General features: G+C 42.5%; 1 pseudogene; it reads left to right on the plus strand.

The window, feature by feature from the left end:
* Positions 1-1876: 1876 nt before the first annotated feature.
* LOC120318241 overlaps positions 1877-22062 on the plus strand; it is a 30311-nt pseudogene continuing 10125 nt past the window's right edge.

Below are 22062 nucleotides of genomic sequence, written 5' to 3' on the forward strand. Positions count from 1 at the left end.
CAGTCTCCTCTTAAAAATTTCCAGTGATGGAGCGCCCGTGATTTCTGGGGATAAGCTGTTCCACTGGTTGATTGTCCTCCATTCCCATGCCTCCACAAGGCATCTAATACTCAAATACCAATGGAACAGCTTGCCTTCAGGAGTTGTGGGAGCTTCATCACTGGAAACTTTCAAGAAGAGACTGGACTGCCATCCATCAGAAATGGTGTAGGGTCTCCTGGTTGGGCACGGGGTTGGACTAGATGACCTACAAGGTCCTTTCCAACTCTGCTATTCTATCCTATCCTATTCTAATCCTGCTTGTGGTTTTTGCTAAGCTCAAATAGTCAAAGGCCGCCTCTGCATGTAGAAATATTTGTGACTGTTTTTCATTATATTGTTTCAAATATTCCAAAATATCAAACACAATTATCACATTATTCTTCAGCCATCTTTTAGGTGAAAAAAAAAAAACCTTGAGGTTATCTGATACCTCTTGCTCAGTATTTCTGTTCTGGTATTGGGCCAAGTATCTGGACCGAGCCTTTTTTCTGGCTGTTCTACCTTTTACGTCCCTGCTTGTCTTTGGACAGCTCCAGTGAGACGCCCGATTATTGCATCTAGAACAGTGGTTTTCAACTTGTGGGTCGGGACCCCATTTGGAGTCGAACAACCATTTCACGGGGTCGCCAAACAACACAGTCCGCCATTTTTTCCCCTCTTTTCCTTAGCTGTGCTACTCCCTTTTATTCTATTGGCTTTTGAAAGCCAATAGAATAGACTCTCTTGAATAGAGTCTAATTCTATTGGCTTTCAAAAGCCAATAGGAATTGTCCAGGCTGTCTCCGCCCTGCTGAGCCCGCCAAAAGTCCCATTCTGCAAACGGTGCTGCACCAGTTGAGTAGTCCTCGACTTACGACCGGTTAGGGGTCGCGGCATTAAAAAGGTTGAGAACCACTGATCTAGAATGTTGGCTGTTTCTTGGAAACTCTTGCAGGTTGTGAGCAAATCCCTTCCTTTAGCAGCTAAAATTTGTTTTCATACACAGACCTTAGTGAGTCCCTTGAGTCAGAGCTGATGCAGCCACTACCATCAGTTTGTCACAGGTTCTTTTTAAACCATACCCAGTTTGATTGACTTGAACTCAAAAGATCCATTAAAAGTATGAATTCTAGACAATTTTAAGTTTTCTTTCTCCCATAAGGGTTATGGAGATGTTTTATTTTGAAAAAATATCCAAGATACAAAAGTAAAACATATAAACAACATATAAAGTTATTTCTATATTCTCTTATACATATCTTATAGATATTTAGTATATTTATACTATACAATATTCTCTATACTATTATAATATGTACTATATTCCATCTATACTATAGTATTTATACTGCTAGTATATTGTTAACTATTACAATACTTATAGAATTCTTTATTGGCCAAGTGTGATTGGACACACACAGAATTTGTCTCAGGGGCATAAGCTCTCAGTGTACATACAAGCGATGTACACTGTAATAGTACAGGACAATGTTTTTACTCTTACAAACCCTGGTCTGTTTTTAATTCCTCTCTGCGGTTTTCTCTGTTGTTTTTCTGGCACCTTCCCAACATTGATCTTGGCTTATGCGACATCATGTTTTATGACCACATCACTTAATAATGGGAGTTCTGCTCCAGATTCCATTCTTTAACCAATGACTTACTGTATAAGTGGTCCTTAACTTATGATCACAATTGACCACAGAATTTATGTGGCTAAGTAAGAAATTTGTTAAGCGAGGTTTGCCCCATTTTACGACTTACCACATTTGTTAAGTGACTCACTGGAACTGTTAAATTAGTAACATGGTTGTTAAGCAAATGTGGCTTCCCCATTGACTTTGCTTGACAGAAGGTTGCAAAAGGTGATCACATGACCCTGGGACCCTGCAAATGTCATAAATGTGAGTCAATTGTCAAGCATCCGAATGTATATCACGTCACCATAAGGATGTTTCAACAGTCGTAAGCGTGAAAAATGGTCGTCATTCATTTTTTCAGTCCGGTTGTAAATTTGAATGCTCACTAGACACTGTAAGTCGAGGACCACCTGTATTGGATTTCAACATAATTCAAGCACAAGCAATAGAACAAAGTCACATATATATCAATATATCCTGTGTGAAAAGAGTTTCAGGACGATGAATTCCTCTCACAAAAGAAACCAGAATGAGAAGCTGTGAAATCCATGTTCAAATATGTTGAAACATCTTGAAGCATTAAAGCCATTAAGGTGGCGCAGTAGTTAGAATGCAGTATTGCAGGCTACTTCTGCTGACTGCCAGCAGTTTGATTCTCACAGGCTCAAGGTTGATTCAACTTTCCATTCTGAGGCCAGTAAAATGAGGACGCAAATTGTGGGGGGCATAGGCTGACTCTTTGAAGTATTTAGAGTACAGTAAAGCACTGTGAAGCGGTATATAAGTTTAAATGCTATTGTGATTTTCTGTGATACGATAAGAATAAGGAAATGTCTAAATTCAATTTCAATAAATTGGATTTATTTAAAGTTAATTGGATTTTAATTACATTTGAGTAAAATTAATTTTGGATTTAAATAAAATTTTATTGGAATGGTTATTCATGAGACTTTTTAAAATTCAAGTGTATTAAAGACAGAAAAACTTTTGGAATGATTTTGAGGGGGTAATACTCGGGTTTTCAGAGACTGAGGCTACTTTGAAGCAATTTATTCAAATGCTCATTGATGGTTCTAGATCAAACTTGTGAAAAGGCAGCAATTTTGGTTTTGTAGCCATTTTTCACATTACAGAAGATTGAGAAAAATAGGCTGAAAAGGACCAGGCTATTGGCAAGAGAGAGATGCTAATTGCATTCTTTTTCAATTGCTTCTTAACTCTATTTCCCCATTTCTTTATTTCATTAATTTAGATAAATCTCTTTGTTGTTCTTGCACTGTCACCTCCAAATCCAGACTAATCTCTTCAAACCATGGGAGTTTTCAGCTCTTTTAGCTAGAAGAAAATTGGTATTTTCTTTAGTGCAGTTGCCTTACTTTGTCTTCAAAATTCCTGCTCATATTTCCTGAGCTGTATTCCCTATTGAATACTGAAATGAAGCCATTTTTCTTTTTCCCCTCATGGAATTTCAACTTTATAGGTACTCCTCAAGGTTTGCCTTCCGGCATTTGTAATCCCACTTTTTCTCCAGTCACCTATGAGACACCATTCCTTTCTCCATTGTGGACCCTTGTTTTGAGGTAAAATTTCTAAAACTTCCATGATTTGAGCTTTCTCTCCATTTTGGAACTTGTTTACTTTTGATACCGTTTCTAAAGGATTGTTCTCATTTTTGCTGCTGTCACTTGCTGTTTTGAACCATAGTTGGCCGCCCAGAGGCTAGAATTTGAAAAGGCAGATGTAATAATTGAAATCACCAAATAAAAAAAATCAATACACATTTTAATTTTCCTATCCCCTCACTTCCTATTTTGTGACTCTGCCAGCCCCTTTATCTTCCCTCACTTCAGGACTGAGTTTGCCAACAACCACATCACACAACCTGGGCTTCAAAGAGGCTCCTGTTTCTTTTGGGCCGCCACAGAGATTTTGTCAATATTCATAAGATGGCAGATTGTTCTTAGACGTTAAAAAAGGGAAGTCTAGAAAATGTTGCCTGCTGGAGACAGGGAATGTTAGCGGGACCCTTTCCTTCTACTCCAATGCCCATCATCCCAGGCCCGCATGGAACGTGATGATCTCCCCTATTCCCTTGCAGCGTCCATCTAGCGTCGATCATGCAGGATCCACCAGGGGGCTCCCTGGGCTGCCGTTACAAAGCGCTCACCTGCCCCCGCTTGAGGAGAGAACTGAGCATGCGCTCTTCCAGCAGGTCGAGAGACATGCTCGGTGCATTGTCCAGAAAAGGCTGATAGTGCTTCCGCCCTTCCTACAGGTGCAATTCTGCTCTCTCTCTCTCCCCCCCCCCCGCCTCCACCCCGTTGCGAGCCTTAGGCTAAGCCTTCCCAGGAGTCCTACAGCTGCAAGGGAGCTTTGCACGGACGGAGACCAAAACCTGATTCCGGAGTTCGGTAAGTGGGGGGACGTTTCTTTCACGGGCTGGACGGTGCATGGAGACAACCAAAACTTCATCAGGTTCGGAGTCGTGGGAAGGGGGGAGCCCGGGGTCCCATGTTCCCCTGCCGCCCCTGTGCATGCACGGGCCAGGCAGGGAAGGAATCAAAGCTCCGGACGCGCTGCGTTGCCTCCAGGAAGAACATCAGGATCGCCAGAAAGGTCGGAGCCATTCAGGATTAGGCTAAAAGTGGGGAACCTGTTTCCAGGAGATGCGTGAATGAAAACATCATGTTAAGGTGGTTTATTGATTCGGGTATTCTGTTTAAATTGAATGTTAGTTTGTTTTGTCATTTCTCAGGTAGCCATCACAGTTTGGGCCAGGAGTTTAATGAGATTCTGCTGGCTAAAGTTACACTGAAAGTTCAAATATTGATTGATTTACCTATTAAATCGATTTAGAAAGCCATTCATCTCAATGGCTATTTGTGACCTGAGACATTTATGATCTGAATTGTACAGAGGTTGGTTTTCACGCTCCAGTCAGGCATCAAAATTATTTGAATAAATGAGTAGGAATAAGAAATTAAAAACATATTTTAAATTTATGTATCCAAATTGTTTAGTTCTTGAAAGAAGTTGATCTAGAAGATTACTACAGATTTTTTTCCACACAGAGATACATCAGTACTTTCTTCTTTCAGTTTTTGTGTGTGCTCAGTTGTTAAGTTATTCAACCTGTATTTCTGGAATTTTCTTTTGTTTTCCATTTCAGATATATAAATTGGAAATCTTTCCTGATTGCTCTTAAGTCTTAAATATCTTTTGTGGCAAGAGGGCTAAATGGCCTTAGGAAATTTTGACAGACCTCTTCTGATTAGGAAGACCTGTGCAGATCCATCAGTCTGTTTTGGAGCTGGATTAGAGACCAGAGAGAAGATGGAGGGACAACGCCCAGCTGGAAAAAGCCCTGCAGCTGCTCAGTCTTGGAGCTTTGAGATGAATGGGGCAAGTCCTGGGCAGAAGAACCAAGAAGAGGAAGCCAACAGTTCAGAGGTCCAATGCTGTCACTTCAGAAAAGTGCAGTTCCAGGAGGGGAGGGGTCCCCGAGATATTTGCAGTCAGCTTCACCGCCTTTGCTGTCAGTGGCTGCAGCCAGAAATAAACACAAAGGCCCAGATGCTGGACCTGGTGCTCCTGGAGCAGTTCCTGGCTTTCCTTCCCCCAGAGATGGAGAAATGGGTGCGGGAGTGTGGAGCCGAAACCAGTTCCCAGGCGGTGGCCCTGGCCGAAGGCTTCTTGCTGAACGTGGATGTGAAAAAGATGCAAGAATTCCAGGTGTGAGAATATAGTCTTAACAGGTCTAAAGAGGATCTCTCTGATTTGTCAATTCCTTTCTGTCAGAGTTTTCTTGAATTATTAACTCCTAAAGTGAGTTGTTCTATTCTTCCAGAAGATGTATTTGGGGCAATTCTTCCATTCTGTTTCGGGTTTCAACAATGGACATTGTAGTAGTTTGAAGCTGCACTATGATAATTCATTTCTATCTCTGTGCTCTTCCTTTGTTTCTCCTATCCCATCATGTCTAGAAATCCTTGGAAGCTACGACTGAGTATCCCAAGGGGGGGAAAGATTCATCCAAACCCTCTCAAGAGCTGCTATTCGGGGAGAACTTCCAGAAAGGTCAAAGTCAGGACATCACGCCAGGTAACAGAAAGTCTTTCTATGTGTTGTGAGATTTCAACATTTAACTGATTCTTTATCTGCACGTCATTATAATCTCTCTCTTTAACAAATCTGCTTTCCCCATTTTTCTCTGTCTCACAGAGAGTAGAAAGCTATCTGTTGAATTTGTAGACTCACCTCCCCTTTGTGGAGGAGCTGAAGGATTGACTGAAACTCTACTTCAGGTAAGGAGAAGAAACATTGGAAAAGTCCATGAATCAGTGACAGATTTTATTTTGTTCTAGAGTTCAATGTAGAAAATTGTTTCTAATTGCTTCAGTTATGTCATCAGCCAACAGTGGTTAGATCTCACTCTGAATTCTGCAGAGGATGCCCATTTTGTTCACTGGATCTCTTTCCTAGAATTAATGGAAGAAAAACCTCAAATTATTCTGGAATTATCTGTTAATAGGGAAATTTCTTTTCTTCTTCAGGGTGTTGTGTCTTTTGAGGAAGTGGCTGTGTATTTCTCCAAGGAGGAGTGGTCTCAGCTGGACCCTGCCCAAAAAGCACTCCACGGAGAAGTCATGCTGGAGAATTCCAGGAATCTGGCTTCTCTGGGTAAGAATCCCTATCTGTGCTCGGAAACAGACATGGGGTGGGGGGGCTTAAATGATATTTCTGATAAAAAACATCATTTATTGATATCCTGCCTTTATTTTTTTTTTGTATATAATAAAGCTAGTGGAATATGGAAGAATGGATACTTAAGGTGTCTAGTTTAGCAGAAATGGCGAAAATCTCCACCTATTTGAAGGACCATTCACAAGAAAAATATATTATGGTTTGGAGAAGATGGATTGATTACATTCAAAAGAAATATGAAACTGAAAAGTATTATCTTGCATATGAGTACCGTAAATGCCGGCGTATAAGGCGACTTCCGCGAGCGCTGAAATCGGCGCCAAAGACGGGGGTCGTCTTATACGCCGAGTCATCTTATACGCCGGAAATACTGGTAGTTTCCGGCATATAAGACGATGTTCTAGGAATGCGGCCCGGCTATAAAGATGGGGGTCGTCTTATACGCCGGGTCGCCTTGTACGCCGGCATTTATGGTAGATTTTAGATAATCATTAGTAGCTTTAATTATATTATTATTTTTGTTTTAATTTTTTAATATTTGTTTTGAAAAGGAGTTAAAGTGTGTTGTGGTTTTGATTGATAGTTTAGTTGGTTTATGTTAGCTAGGTTATGTTTGTTTATTTGTTACCCTGTAATCAGCTCTGAGAAGTGGAAGGGGGGGGAGAGATGGGAGGGGTTTATATTGTATTAAATTTGTAAAACTTTTAATAATAAAAAAAAAGCTAGTGGACAACCCCAATATTCCTTCCTCCTGCTGTTTTCCCCACAAGAAAGAAGGAAATTTATTGGAAGAAAAATTGAAAAACTGCCTTGCCTTCCTTTTTATATAAAGGAAATGTTTTTTTTTTAAAAAAAATGCTTTCTGCTGATAAAATACAAAATATTCATTACCGTGCCATAGAAGATATTAGCCAGAATCTGAGGGCCAGGCTCCATGCAGGGATGGTGTGGCTTCTCTTGAGCAAGGTCCAGCCTACCAGGGGTTCAGTATCCACTCCTGACCCTGGTCACTGGCTCCCCGATGGGTGTGAGCTGCTATAAGCAGGACTGGATTTAGCCCTGAGAGGGTGTTCCCTTCCTAGAGATGTGCCCACTTGTGTACAAAGTTTAACATTAGCCTAAATTGAAGGTGGGGAGCTATTGCCATCCCAGAATTCCCCTTGGCTTTCAAAGATTCTTCCCTGCAGACAAGTGGAGATGAGATTTCCATTGACATTGGGGAGCTGGTGGATATTTTTCTAACCCAGCATGATACAGTATTCGGGGCACTTAGGGAGTACGTGGAATTAGTCCCAGGTCAAAGATTAGATCAGGAAGAAAAGGTTTGATTGTTTCCCTATTCTTGCTACAGTTTTCATTTTTTTCTTTTTCAAGGCTTTAATGGGCAAGAAAATAAGAATTGCAAGGAAGAATGCCAAATGATCCATTCAAAAGAGGGAAAAGGGAAGTTTTCAGATCAGATACAGTCAAAGAGCGATGAAACAAAGAAATCACAAAGTGGAATGAAAAAAAGCATTCCGAGGTCCAGTTGGCTTCCTAACAATACAAGCATTGATATGGGAGAAGAACCATATAGATGCATGGAGTGTGGAAAGAGCTTTAATAAATCTGATCATCTTATTTCCCATAAAAAGACACATTTAGAAGAGAAACCATATAACTCTAGAGAGTGTGGAAATACCTCCTGCAATTATTACTCTCTTAGAAGTCGTGAAAGAAATCACAAAGGAGAAAGACCTTATAAATGCATGGAGTGTGGAAAGACCTTTACTTGTAGCAGTAGTCTCAATTACCATAAGAGGATCCACACTGGAGAGAAGCCATATCAATGCCTGGAATGTGGAAAGACCTTTACTTGTAGCAGTAGTCTCAATTCCCATAACAGGATCCACACTGGAGAGAAGCCATATCAATGCCTAGAATGTGGAAAGACTTTTACTGGTTGCAGTAGTCTCAATTACCATAAGAGGATCCACACTGGAGAGAAACCATATCAGTGCCTGGAATGTGGAAAGACCTTTATTTGTAGCAGTAGTCTCAATTACCATAAGAGAATCCACACTGGAGAGAAGCCATATCAGTGCCTGGAATGTGGAAAGACCTTTACTTGTAGCAGTAGTCTCAATTCCCATAAGAGAATCCACACTGGAGAGAAGCCATATCAATGCCTGGAATGTGGAAAGACCTTTACTTGTAGCAGTCATCTCAATTCCCATAAGAGGATCCACACTGGAGAGAAGCCATATCAATGCATGGAATGTGGAAAGACCTTTATTTGTAGCAGTCATCTCAATTCCCATAAGAGGATCCACACTGGAGAGAAGCCATATCAATGCATGGAATGTGGAAAAACCTTTACTTGTAGCACTAGCCTCAATTCCCATAAGAGGATCCACACTGGAGAGAAGCCGTATCAATGCCTGGAATGTGGAAAGACTTTCTCTTATAATTACTCTCTTACAATGCATCAGAAGAATCACAAAGGAAAAAGACCTTATAAATGCATGGAATGTGGAAAGACTTTTACTTGTAGCAGTAGTCTCAATTCCCATAAGAGGATCCATACTGGAGAGAAGCCATATCAATGCCTGGAATGTGGAAAGACGTTCTCTTTTAATTACTCTCTTACAATCCATCGTAGGAATCACAACGGAAAAAGACCTTATAAATGCATGGAGTGTGGAAAGAGCTTTACTCGTACCGATCATCTTAATTCCCATAAGATGATCCACACAGGAGAGAAGCCATATCGTTGTATGGAGTGTGGAAAGACCTTTACTTATAGCAGTAGTCTTAATTCCCACAAGACAGTCCACATAGGAGAGATGCCATATAAATGTGTGGAATGTGGAAAGGGTTTTAGGTGGAACTGTGCTCTTATCTCCCACAAGAGAAGCCACACAGGGGAGAAGCCATATCAATGCATGGAGTGTGGGAAGAGCTTTGCCTGGAGTTCCACTCTTTCTTGGCATAGAAGGATCCATACACGGGAGAAACCATATCAATAAATGAAGTATGAGAAGAACTTTGAAAGAAAAATTTAAAAACCGCACAGGTTTCCTTTTTTGTATAGAAAATGGATTTCTTTCACAATGCTTTCTGCTGATAAAATACAAAATACTCATTTCCATGCCACAGAAGATATTAACAGGAATCTGAGGGGAGGGTTGCATACAGGAATGGTCCGGCCTCTCTCCTTCCCCCTCAAGAATGGGCCTCTTATGGCAACCTTAGTAAAATGTTCTCTGATAGCTTTTTGGTTTTTTATTATTCTTTGTGATTTACTTTGCGTTTCATGTTCAAGAGACTAACTGTTAAGCATCAAGCAATGTTTTTTTAATGGGCAGCTTTCTGTGACTATACTCCCCCCCCCATCTTTATAAATGCAGAGGAGATTGTCATCAACAATGGAAAAACAAAAACCAAAGGAGGAGACAACGGGCAGGGATTTTGAATAGACTAAGGAAAAATGGAACAAAAAGCTCTTCCTTCACTCTTTTGCTAATAAGATGGATGAAATACTTCTTTTAAGCAGATGCAACTCTGATTTTTACTACTCAGCCGCCCTCTGCTTTACTGAAGCCTGGCTAAATGAGTCAATTGATGATAGCAGCTGGCATTTCCCAGGATTTCAGATACAGAGGGCGGACAGAATTGCAGAAACATCCGGTAAAAAGAAAGGAAGGGTGTCTCTGCCTCTATACCAACAACCAATGGTGTAAAAATGTAACCATACTAAAGAAACTCTGTGATGTGGACTTAGAGACATTGATTATCAACTGCAAACCACTTTATTCTCCACGAGAGTTTTCCTCATTCATTCTATTTGCAATGTATATTCCTCCAAAACTTGAATAAACAATGCTTTACAAACTCTAGCTGACTTGATTATGTGGGCTGAAGACAGATAACGCAGATTCGCTCCTTATTGTGTTAGGAGATTTCAACGGTGCTTAACATAAGCCAAGACCTACCAAGATACTTTCAGCATGTCAATTGTCTTACTAGAGGCAAGAATACTTTAGGGGACCCTCCAACTCCTTGCCCTGCGAAGACCACTGCCTCCCCATCCCATTAAATGGGCCTGCTAGAGAGCTTAGGCTAGAAGGGCAATACTGCGCTCTTTCTCTTGGTCCCTTTAGCCTCAGTCTTGGATCGACCCACATATACTCTGTTTGCTACCTCCAGGAGGTTTTCTATCATATCAGATGAGGCGCCATCCAAGGCAGTGACAACTAGATCTTGAAATGCCTTCAAGTGTTCATAATGTGGGCTGTCGTAGCTATCAATAGACCATTTAGGGTCAGTGTTTGACAAAAGGGCCTTTCTCTCCTCAGCAAGTTTCCTTGCAGCAGTCACTATTAAATGTCTCTCTTCTGATGTAAGGAAAATATCTATCATGGCCTGTAAGTCTGCCCAATTGGGGTTGTAGGTACGGATAATGGACAGGACCAGATCCGTGTATTTATGTGGGGCTGCTGTATAGGAACCAAGCCTGTCTTTCCATGCACAGAGATCTGAAGTGGAAAAGGGAGTATAAACTAGGACGACCTTCTGGGTATCCCCCCTTCCGATAACAACATGTTCTGTGAGGGAATAAAGTCCCTTATAAGAAGGGGGTACTGAAGAAGTGTAAAGCCTGAGCACTGGAGAGCAATTTCCTTGCACGGTCCAAAAAAAGCACATCATAAGCTTGCTGATCCTTCTCCATGCCTCTTTAGGCATAGTCCCCCCCATAGCCTCAAAGGCCCCCAAGTCAATTGATCACCCTGGAAGCTATACATTAGGTATATCCTGATGCCAAAGAGCATTGTATTTAACGAAGATTTCAGCTTTCATGTTCCAACAGATTTTAAGCTTTAAAAAGTTCCTTACCACACTTTCAAGAGGGCTGAGGGCACATTCCTTATTCTTACTCATCTTCATTTCATATTTCCCCTGTACTGAGCCCATGTGTTTAGATCAATTAAATCCCTTACACAGCCTGTTGGGCCACAGGAAATCCACCGACCTCTCTTGCTATGTGAACACTCCTGGTCAATGGCACAATGGCCTAACGGAGCAATGGATGGCTGAGATCGGTTTCACACCTAGGCCTGGTCAACAGTGGGAAACATTGAGAATAGAATGGAATAGAATAGAATAGAATAGAATAGAATAGAATAGAATAGAATAGAATAGAATAGAATAGAATAGAATAGAATAGAATAGAATAGAATAAATAGAATAGAATAGTGCAATGGAATAGATAGAATAGAATAGAATAGTGCAATGGAATGGAATAGAATAGTGCAATGGAATAGAATAGAATAGTGCAATGGAATGGAATAGAATAGAATAGAATAGAATAGAATGGAATAGAATAGAATAGAATAGAATAGAATAGAATAGAATAGAATAGAATGGCAATGGAATGGAATAGAATAGAATAGAATAGTGGAATGAATAGAATAGAATAGAATAGAATAGAATAGAATAGAATAGAATAGAATAGAATAGAATAGAATAGAATAGAATAGAATAGAATAGGGAAAGGACCTTGGAGGTCTCCTAGTCCAACCCCCTGGTAAGGAAGGAAACCCTATACTATTTCAGACAAATGGTTGTCCAATCTCTTCTTTAAAACTTCCATGTACATATAAAACGCACTCATGTAACACGTCCACTTGCAAACTGTTGAGGCTCGAGAGTATAGGGTTCGCCCCCCCCTTGCTTTCTAAACACCCCCAGATGCGGAGGGATAGGTGCAGCTGAGGCCAACCAACCCTAATCCAGCCCAGGTCAATGGTGGAATATAGGTCAGGGAGACAAACATTCCCATGAACCACACAAGTCACTCAAACCACATCCTAAGGGGGGGGGAGGAAAAAAGTGATAAAGTACAGGTAGTCCTTGACTTACAACAATTTGCTTGGTGACTGTTCGAACTTACAACACTGAAAAAAGTGACTTATGCCCATTTTTCACACTTGTGACTATTGCAGCATCCCCAGGGTCATGTGATTTACATTCGGATGCTTGGCATCTGATTCATACTTATGACCATCACAGTGTCCCAGGGTCATGTGATCACCTTTTGCAACTTTTTGGCAAGTAAAGTCAATGAACGGGGGACATGGCCAGCTCAACATCATTCAGGTCACGGGGAGCCTGTGGGAGGTGCGGGCGGGGCTGTGGGGGTGATCCGTGGGTCTCTGGTGGAGGGGGTGGGACTGGTGGGTGCCTTCCTTCCCTTCCTCCCACTGTCCCTCCCTTCCTCCCTCCCTTCCCTCTCATTGTCCCTTCCTGCCTGCCTTCCCTCCCTTTGTCTTTTCCTTCCTTCCCTCCCTCCCACTGTCCCTTCCTTCCTTCCCTCCCACCCTCATTCTCCCTCCCTCCCTTTTTGTCCCTTCCTTCCCTCCCTCCCATCATTGTCCCTTCCTCCCTCCCTATCTCTGTGCCCAGGAAGGAACAGGTTGCTGTGCTGCTGGTAGTCATGGCTTGAAAGGCCACTGTAAATTGCTGGAGAAGAGTCGCAGAGCAGAGTGGCGGGAAGATATTTGTAATGAGGGAGAGAGAAAAACAGGCATCCCCTGAAAGAGATCAGCAAATGGCCCTCACTCACTTAACACACCCGTGGACCTTGGGGGAGGGGACGCCACGAGAGGTACGAGAGGTAAGAGTGCCTCTTACCTGCGCTATGCCGTCCAGACCCCAGCCTGGTTTTGGCAGGCAGCAGCATGTTCTCCTCACCTTGCAGAGTGGCTGGGCCAGGCGAGACAAACCGGCGACATGCCGAACCTGCCTGGGCGTGCGCAGAGGCGGTGGTGAGTTTATGCGCCTGGCGCCTGGCATCCCAGGTGACTGTTTCCCTTTCACCTGGGATGCCAGGCACCAGGTGCACGGGCTCACTGGTGCCTCCACATGCGCCCAGGCAGGTTCAGCTTGTCACAGGTTCGCCCAGCCCAGCCTCTCCGCGCGATGAAGAGAGCGCGCCAATCCCTGCTGAAATTGGGCAGGCTGGGGGGGAGGGGCTGGGTGGTGTACCGCAGGTAATGTGGACTCTCATGCCATGACCCTTCCTCAGCTGCATTTCTGTTTGTCGCTGCCACCTATGTGCGCGCCCAGCTTGTTTTTTGTCCTCTCCTCTCTTGCCCCTCCTCCTCCTCCTTTTCCCTTTGGGGCAGCTCCAACTGACTCTTCCTCCTCCTCCCAAGGCTGCCTCTTATTTTTCTCTCCCTCTCCTGCCCAAACTGCCTCCTTTGATATCCCTTCCTCTCTCCACCCCTCTCCTCCTTTCTCTTCCAGGTGAGCCAGAAGTGCCAATCCTGGGCCTTTGCTTCGCCTCAAGCAGCCCTGCAGCTCCTGAAGACTCAGGGCAAGTCTTTCGCTGCACTGCTTTGGTGTGTTCTCTCCCACGCTATCCTGGGCTGGGCTGAGCAGGGATGCGTATCACCTGCCACATGCCAATGTACCACAGGTGGTTCACGTACCACCGATTGAAAAGCCCTGCTCTAATATTTAGGACTTGGGGAAAACAAAGAAGGAGATCACCTCCAGGAAAAAGCCAGCTTGGTGTCCTACTCTTCCTGGGCTTCCCAGAAATGAGTACCTGTCCTGCCACGGCGGCCAAAATTGTTTGCCCGTTTCAGAAGTGGCTCGGTATATGAACAACAACAGAATCCAGCTATTTTGCCTTGATAAGCTTTTAACGCATTTCTTCAGCTGCAACCAAGAAGGCTTCACACACATTTACACTACTCAGGTGACCCGTAGGACACAGACAAACCTCCAAGTGACCTCAATGACTCTCTAAAAGAATTCAGATGATCAGCTGTCTGCAAGGAATATAAATATACTTCAATTCCACACCATCCAGTCAGAGCTGAAGAAGCTTCTTGCATGAGAAGCGAAACGTCTGCAAAGAAAAAGAAGAAAGTCCAATTACTTCCTGAAAAGCACCTTTGGGACAGCCATGATCTGGATGATTGAAAATCTCCACAGACTTCCAGGGTTTGGTAGTCACTCCTGAGCCTGGTCACTGGTTGCTCGATGAACTGAGCTATTATTCAAGCTCTGATACTATGGAAGACCAGCTTGGTGTATAATAAGAGTGCTGTTAACCATGTCTTATGATTCCTCGCCAGCCAGTGGACCCAGCAGCTGAGTCTGAGGAATCAGAGGAGGAGGAGGGGCCTGGAGTGACATCAGAGTCAGAGGAAGCCTCTGAGGAGCTCCAAGAGTTACAGTGATGAGGAGCCTGGCCCCTCTACTCGCGCTCAGGCTGAGACACAGTTGTGCTAGGAGCCTGAGTTGGACATTGATGAATCACAGCTGGGAGCTATCCGGAATGCACGAAAACACTGGAAAGAAAAGAGAGTAGGACAGAGGAATGCAATGGGGCAGCTCCAAAGGCAAAGGAGAAGGCATTAGGAAGCCACACCTTGGCTGCATAATAAAAGAGAAGGTGTGGGAGGTGCTGGTTGCCAAAGGCAACTGTTCGTGTTGAGGATCGAGTTTCTGGGAATTGTGTTTGTTTGCCTTGGACATTGACTCAGGTCTGTGAATAATAAAAGGGGATTGGATTTTTCCTGCAGTTCCAGCCTACTTGTTGGAAGAGGGGTTTCTCCTTGTGAACATAACAAGGACTCACGTAGGCTGGGACAGAACACCATGATCAAAATGGATGAAGGACCTCCTGGCAGGTATAAACTAGACCTGGATGTGACCTGAGAGGAATGTTCCTTTCTTAGAAATATGCCCACTTGGGCATCATTTGGTGTCATTACAAGTTGGGGGTGAGGAGCTATTGCCATCCAGAAAGTCCTTTTGGCTATCAGAGAATGCAGAGATTGGAGATGAAGACTCTTTCACTGACGTTGAGGAGCTGGTGGGGTGTCCAATGCACTCTGGCAGTTCATAGCACCATGGAATTAACCCAGGTCAAAAACTGGCTCACACACACCAAGATTAGATCAGGGTTCTGTCATAGATTCATTGGGATTCAATCCTGATATATTAGGATCAGTAGGAATCAACTTGAAAACATGTCTTTGCTAAAATCTTAGTTTGGAATCTTCATATTTGCCAACAAAACGCCCAAAATATATTGATTCTTTTGCTAAATTTCAGAAAAAAATATTTAATCATTGCCCTAGCCTTGCTATAGTTTACATTGTGTTTGTGTGTGTGCATGTATGTGTGTGAGTGGGCAGGCGTCCAAGGTGTGTGTGCGTCTCTTACCCCTTGCAGCCCTGTGCCCTCAACAGAGTCCTTCTGTGATGGCAGGCTGCAAACTAATGAAAGCTGGTTTTTTGGAGTACTTGTTTCTTTTTCTCAACATACCGCCGATTGCACCATGCCCTGCCCCCCTTGGCACCCACCCCCAGCCCCGTGGAAGACTGCACGGGGCATAAGCTCTCAGTGTACATACAAGTGATGTACACTGTAATAGTATTTGTTGTTGTTAGTTGTGAAGTTGTGTCCGACCCATCGCAACCTCATGGACAATGTTCCTCCCGGCCTTCCTGTTTTCTACCACCTTCTGAAGTCCATTTAAGCTCACGCCTACTGCTTCAGTGACTCCATCCAGCCACCTCATTCTCTGTCGTCCCATTCTATTGCCCTCAATCTTTCCCAGCATTAGGCCCTTCTGCAGTGAGTCCTTCCTTCTCATTAGGTGGCCAAAGTATTTGAGTTTCAACTACAGGATCTGGCCTTCTAAAGAGCAGTCAGGGTTGATCTCGTCTAGGACTAACCGGTTTGATCGCCTTGCAGTCCAGGGGACTTGCAGGAGTCTTCTCCAGCACCATAGTTCAAAGGCCTCAATTCTTTTGCGCTCAGCCTTTCTTATAGTCCAACTTTCACAGCCATACATTGCAACTGGGAAAACCATGGCCTTGACTATACGTACATTTGTTGGCGGGATAATGTCTCTGCTTTTTAGTATGCTGTCTAGATTTACCTTAGCTTTCCTCCACAGGAGCAAGCGTCTTTTAATTTCTTGGCTGCAGTCCCCATCTGAAGTGATCTTGGAGCCCAGAAAGATAAGATCAGTCACCACCTGCATTTCTTCCCCATCTATTTGCCAGGAATTGAGAGGACCGGATGCCATGATCTTGGTTCATGTTGAGTTTCAAGCCAACTTTTGCATTCTTCTTCTTCACCTGCATCAAGAGGCTCTTTAGTTCCTTTTCACTTTCTGCCGTTAGAGCGGTATCATCTTAGGTTGTTGATATTTCTCCTGGCAATCTTAATTCCAACTTTTGCTTCATCTAGCCCTGCCTTTCTCACGATGTGCTCTGCATATAAGTTAATTAGGCAAAGCGACAGAATACAGCCTTGCTGGACTCCTTTCCCAATTTTGAACCAATTAGTGGTTCTGTGTCCAGTTCTCATGGTCGCTTCTTGACCTGCATATAGGTTTCTCAAGAGACAAATAAGATGGTCTGGTATTCCCATCTCTTTAAGAACTTGCCACAATTTGTTGTGATCCATACAATCAAAGGCTTTAGCATAGTCAATAAAGCAGAAGTAGATTTTTTCTGGAACTCCCTAGCTTTCTCCATGATCCAGCGTATGTTGGTAATTTGATTTCTAGTTCCTCTACCTCTTTGAAATCCTGCCTGTACGTCTGGAAGTTCTCAATCCACATATTGCTGGAGTCTAGCTTGTAGGATTTTAAGCATAACTTTACTTGCATGTGAAATGAGTGCAATGGTGCGATAGTTTGAACATTCTTTGGCATTGACTTTCTTTGGAATTGGAATGTAAACTGACCTTTTCCAATCCTGTGGCCACTGTTGAGTTGTCCAAATTTGCTGGCAAATTGAGTGTAGCACTTTTACTGCATCGTCTTTTAAGATTTTGAATAGTTCGGCTGGAATACTGTTACCTCCACTAGCTTTGTTGTTGCTCAGCTTTTCTAAGGCCCATTTCACTTCAGATTCTAGGATGTCTGGCTCGAGGTCAGTGATCATCCCATCGTGGTTATCAGGGATGGTAAACTTGTTCTTGTATAGTTCTTCTGTGTAATTTTGCCACCTCTTCTTAATATCTTTTGCCTCTGTTAGGTCCCTGCCATTTTGGTCCTTTATCATGCCCATCTTTGCATGAAATGTTCCCTTCATATCTCCAATTTTCTTGAAGAGATCTCTGGTTCTCCCTATTCTATTGTTTTCTTCTATTTCTTTGCACTGTTCATTTAAGAGGGCAGTCTTATCTCTTCTAGCTATTCTCTGGAATTCTGCATTCAATTGGGTGTATCTTTCTCTTTCTCCCTTGCCTTTAGCTTCTTTCCTCAGCTATTTGCAAAGCTTCCTCAGACAGCCATTTTGCTTTCTTGCATTTCTTTTTCTTTGGGATGGTTTTAGTTGCTACCTCTTGTACAATGTTGCTAACCTCCGTCCATAGTTCTTCAGGCACTCTGTCTATCAGATCTAATTCCTTACATCTATTTGTCACCTCTACTGTATATTTATCAGGGATATGATTTAGTTCATACCTGGCCTAGTATACAATAATATTTTAATCTTTCAAACCCTGGTCTGTCTTTAAATCCTCTCTGCAGTTTTCTCTGTTGTTTTTCTTTATTAATGGAGAGCAGCTAAAACTCTGGCACCTTCCCAACATTGATCTTGGTTTATGCAATGTCACATTTTATGACCACATCACTTAGTGATGGGAGTTCTGATCCAGATTCCTTTCCTTAACCAATGACTTACCTGTATAAGTGGTCCTCAATTTATGATCACAATTGAGCACAGAATTTATGTGGCTAAGTAAGAAATTTGTTAAGCGAGGTTTGCCCCATTTTACGACTCTTCTTACCACATTTGTTAAGTGAATAATTGGAATTGTTAAATTAGTAACATGGTTGTTAAGTGAATCTGGCTTCCACATTGACTTTGGTTCTCAGACGGTCGCAAAAGGTGATCACATGACCCTGGGATCCTGCAACTGTCATAAATGTGAGTCAATTGTCAAGCATCCAAATGTATATCACATCACCATAGGGATGTAGTAAGCTTGAAAAATGGTCATAATTCACTTTGTTCACTAGACGTACTGTTGTAAGTCGAGGACTACCTATATTGGAATTCAACATAATTCAAGCACAAGCAATAGAACAAAGTCACATATATATCAACGTATCCTGTGTGAAAAGAGTTTCAGGACAATGAATTCCTCTCACAAATGAAACCAGTATGAGAAGCCATGAAATCCATGTTCAAATATGTTGAAACATCTTAAAGCATTAGAGCCATGGTGGCGCAGTGGTTAGAATGCAGTATTGCAGGCTACTTCTGCTGACTGCCAGCAGTTTGATTCTCACAGGCTCAAGATTGATTCAACTTTCCATTCTTCTGAGGCCAGTAAAATGAGGACCCAAATTGTCGGGGGCAATAGGCTGACTCTGTAAACCGTTTGTAGAGTACAGTAAAGCACTATGAAGCGGTATATAAATTTAAATGCTATTGTGATTTTGCCTTTCTATGATACGATAAGAATAAGGAAATGTCTATATTTAGAAATTGGATTTATTTAAAGTTATTTGGATTCTAATTACATCTGAATAAAATCAATTTTGGATTTAAATAAAATTAAATATTACTGATATGGTTAGTCATAAGACTTTTTAAAATTCAAGTGTAATAAAGACTGAGAAAAATTTGGTGAAAAGGACCAGGCTATTGGCAAGAGAGAGATGCTAATTGCATTCTTTTCAAATTGCTTCTTAACTCTATTATCCCATTTCTTTATTTCAATAATTTAGATAAATCTCTTTGTTGCTCTTGTACTGTCACCTCCAAATCCAGACTAATCTCTTCAAACCATGGGAGTTTTCAGCTCTTTTAGCTAGAAGAAAATTGGTATTTTCTTTAGTGCAGTTGCCTTACATTGTCTTCAAAATTCCTGCTCATATTTCCTGAGCTGTATTCCGTGTTGAATACTGAAATGAAGCCATTTTCCTTTCTCCCCTCATGGAATTTGAACTTTATATGTACTCCTCAAGGTTTGCCTTCCGGCATTTTGTAATTCCACCTTTTCTCCAGTCACCTATGAGACACCATTCATTTCTCCATCATGGACCCTTGTTTTGAGGTAAAATTTCTAAAACTTCCACGGTTTGAGCTGTCTCTCCATTTTGGAATTTGTTTACTTTTGATGCTGTTTCTTCAGGATTATTCTCATTTTTGCTGCTGCCACTTGCTGTTTTGAACCACAGTTGGCTGCCCAGAGGCCAGAATTTGAAAAGACAGCTGTAATAATTGAACTCACTAAATTAAAAAAAAATCAATATACATCTTAATTTTCCTACCCCTTCACTTCCTATTTTGTGACTCTGCCAGCCCCTTTATCTTCCCTCACTTCAGGATTGAGTTTGCCAACAACCACATCACACAACCTGGGCTTCAAAGAGAGGCTCCTGTTTCTTCTGAGCCTCCACAGAGATTTTGTCAATATTCACAAGATGGCAGATTGTTCTTAGACGTTAAAAAAGGAAAGTCTAGAAAATGTTGCCTGCTGAAGACAGGGAATGTTAGAGGGACCCTTTCCTTCTACTCCAATGCCCATCATCCCAGGCCCGCATGGAACACAGTCTACCCTATTCCCTTGCAGCGTCTATCTAGCGTTGCCTGCAGGATCCACCAGGGGGTTCTCTGGGTTGCCGTTACAAAGCCCTCACCAGCCCCCGCTTCAAGAGAGAACTGAGCATGCGCTGTTCATGAAGGTCGAGAGACATGCTCGGTGCATTGTCTGGAGAGGCTGATAGTGCTTCCGACCTTCCTACAGGCAACTAAAACGTCATCGGGTTCGGAATCGTGGGAAGGGGGGAGCCCGGGGTCCCATGTTCCCCTGCCGCCCCTGTGCATGCACGGGCCAGGCAGGGAAGGAATCAAAGCTCCGGACGCGCTGCGTTGCCTCCAGGAAGAAAATCAGGATCGCCAGAAAGGTCGGAGCCATTCTAGATTAAGGCTAAAAGTGGGGAACCTGTTTCCAGAAGATGCGTGAATGAAAACATCATGTTAAGCTGGTTTATTGATTCGGGTATTATTCTGTTTGCATTGAATGGTGGTTTGTTGATTGTCATTTCTCAGGTAGCCATAGCAGTTTGGCCAGGCGTTTAATGAGGTTCTCCTGGCTAAAGTTATACTGAAAGTTCAAATATTGATTGATTTACCTATTAAATCTCAATGGCTATTTGTGACCTGAGACATTTATGATCTGGATTGTACAGAGGTTGGTTTTCATGCTGCAAGCAGCCATCAAAATTATTAGAATAAATCAGTAGGAATAAGAAATCAAAAACATTTTAAATTTATGTATCCAAATTGTTTAGTCCTTCAAGAAGTTGATCTAGAAGGTTACTACAGATTTTTTTTCCACACAGAGATACATCAGTACTTACAAAGATTTTCCCCATCTTTCCAGATATTGCTGGGTTGATAAGAATTTTTTATTTCAGTTTTTGTGTGTGCTCATTTGTTAAGTTGGTCAACCTGTATTTCTGGAATTTTCTTTTCCATTTCAGATATATAAGTTGGAAATCTTTCCTGATTGCTCTTGAGTCTTAAGTATCTTGTGTGGGAAGAAGGCTAAATGGACTTAGGAAATTTTGACAGACCTCTTCTGATTAGGAAGACCTGTGCAGATCCATCAGTCTGTTTTGGAGCTGGATTAGAGACCAGAGAGAAGATGGAGGAACAATGCCCAGTCAGAAAAAGCCCTGCAGCTGTTCAATCTTGGAGCTTTGAGATGAATGGGCAGAAGAGTCAAGAAGACGAAGCCAAGAGTTCAGAGGTCCAATGCTGTCACTTCAGAAAAGTGCAGTTCCAGGAGGGGAGGGGTCCCCGAGATATTTGCAGTCAGCTTCACCGCCTTTGCTGTCAGTGGCTGCAGCCAGAAAGACACACAAAGGCCCAGATGCTGGACCTGGTGCTCCTGGAGCAGTTCCTGGCTATCCTTCCCCCAGAGATGGAGAAATGGGTGTGGGAGTGTGGAGCGGAAACCAGTTCCCAGGCGGTAGCCTTGGCCAAAGGCTTCTTGCTGAATGCGGATGTGGAAAAGATGCAACAAGAGTTCCAGGTGGGAGAATATAGTCTTAACAGGTCTAAAGAGGATCTTTCTGAATTTGTTAATTCTTTTCTGTCAGAGTTTTCTGGAATTATTAACTCCTAAAACGAGTTGTTCTATTCTTCCAGAGGATGTATTTGGGGCAATTCTTCCATTCTGTTTCGGGTTTCAACAATGGACATTGTAGTAGTTTGAAGCTGCACTATGACAATTCATTTCTATCTCTGTGCTCTTCCTTTGTTTTTCCTATCACATCATCTCCAGAAATCCTTGGAAGCTACGACTGAGTATCCCAAGGGGCAAAAAGATTCATCCAAACCCTCTCAAGAGCTGCTGTTCGAGGAGAACTTCCAGAAAGGTCAAAGTCAGGACATCACGCCAGGTAACAGAAGGTCTTTCTGTGTGATGTGAGATTTCAACATTTAGCTGATTTTTTAGTTGCACATCATTACAATCTCTTTTTAACACACAGAGAGTGGAAAGCTGTCCGTGGAATTTGTAAAGTCATCTCCTCTTTGTGGTGAAGCTGAAGGATTGGCTGAAACTGTACTTCAGGTAAGGAGGAGAAATGTTGGAAAAGATCCATGAATCTTGGATGGATTTTATTTTGTTCTAGAGCAGCAGTTCTCAACCTGTGAGT

This window comes from Crotalus tigris, unplaced genomic scaffold (genome assembly GCF_016545835.1).
Source record: "Crotalus tigris isolate CLP2741 ecotype Arizona unplaced genomic scaffold, ASM1654583v1 scf7180000020145.1122116, whole genome shotgun sequence".
NCBI classification, from domain to species: Eukaryota; Metazoa; Chordata; class Lepidosauria; order Squamata; family Viperidae; genus Crotalus; species Crotalus tigris.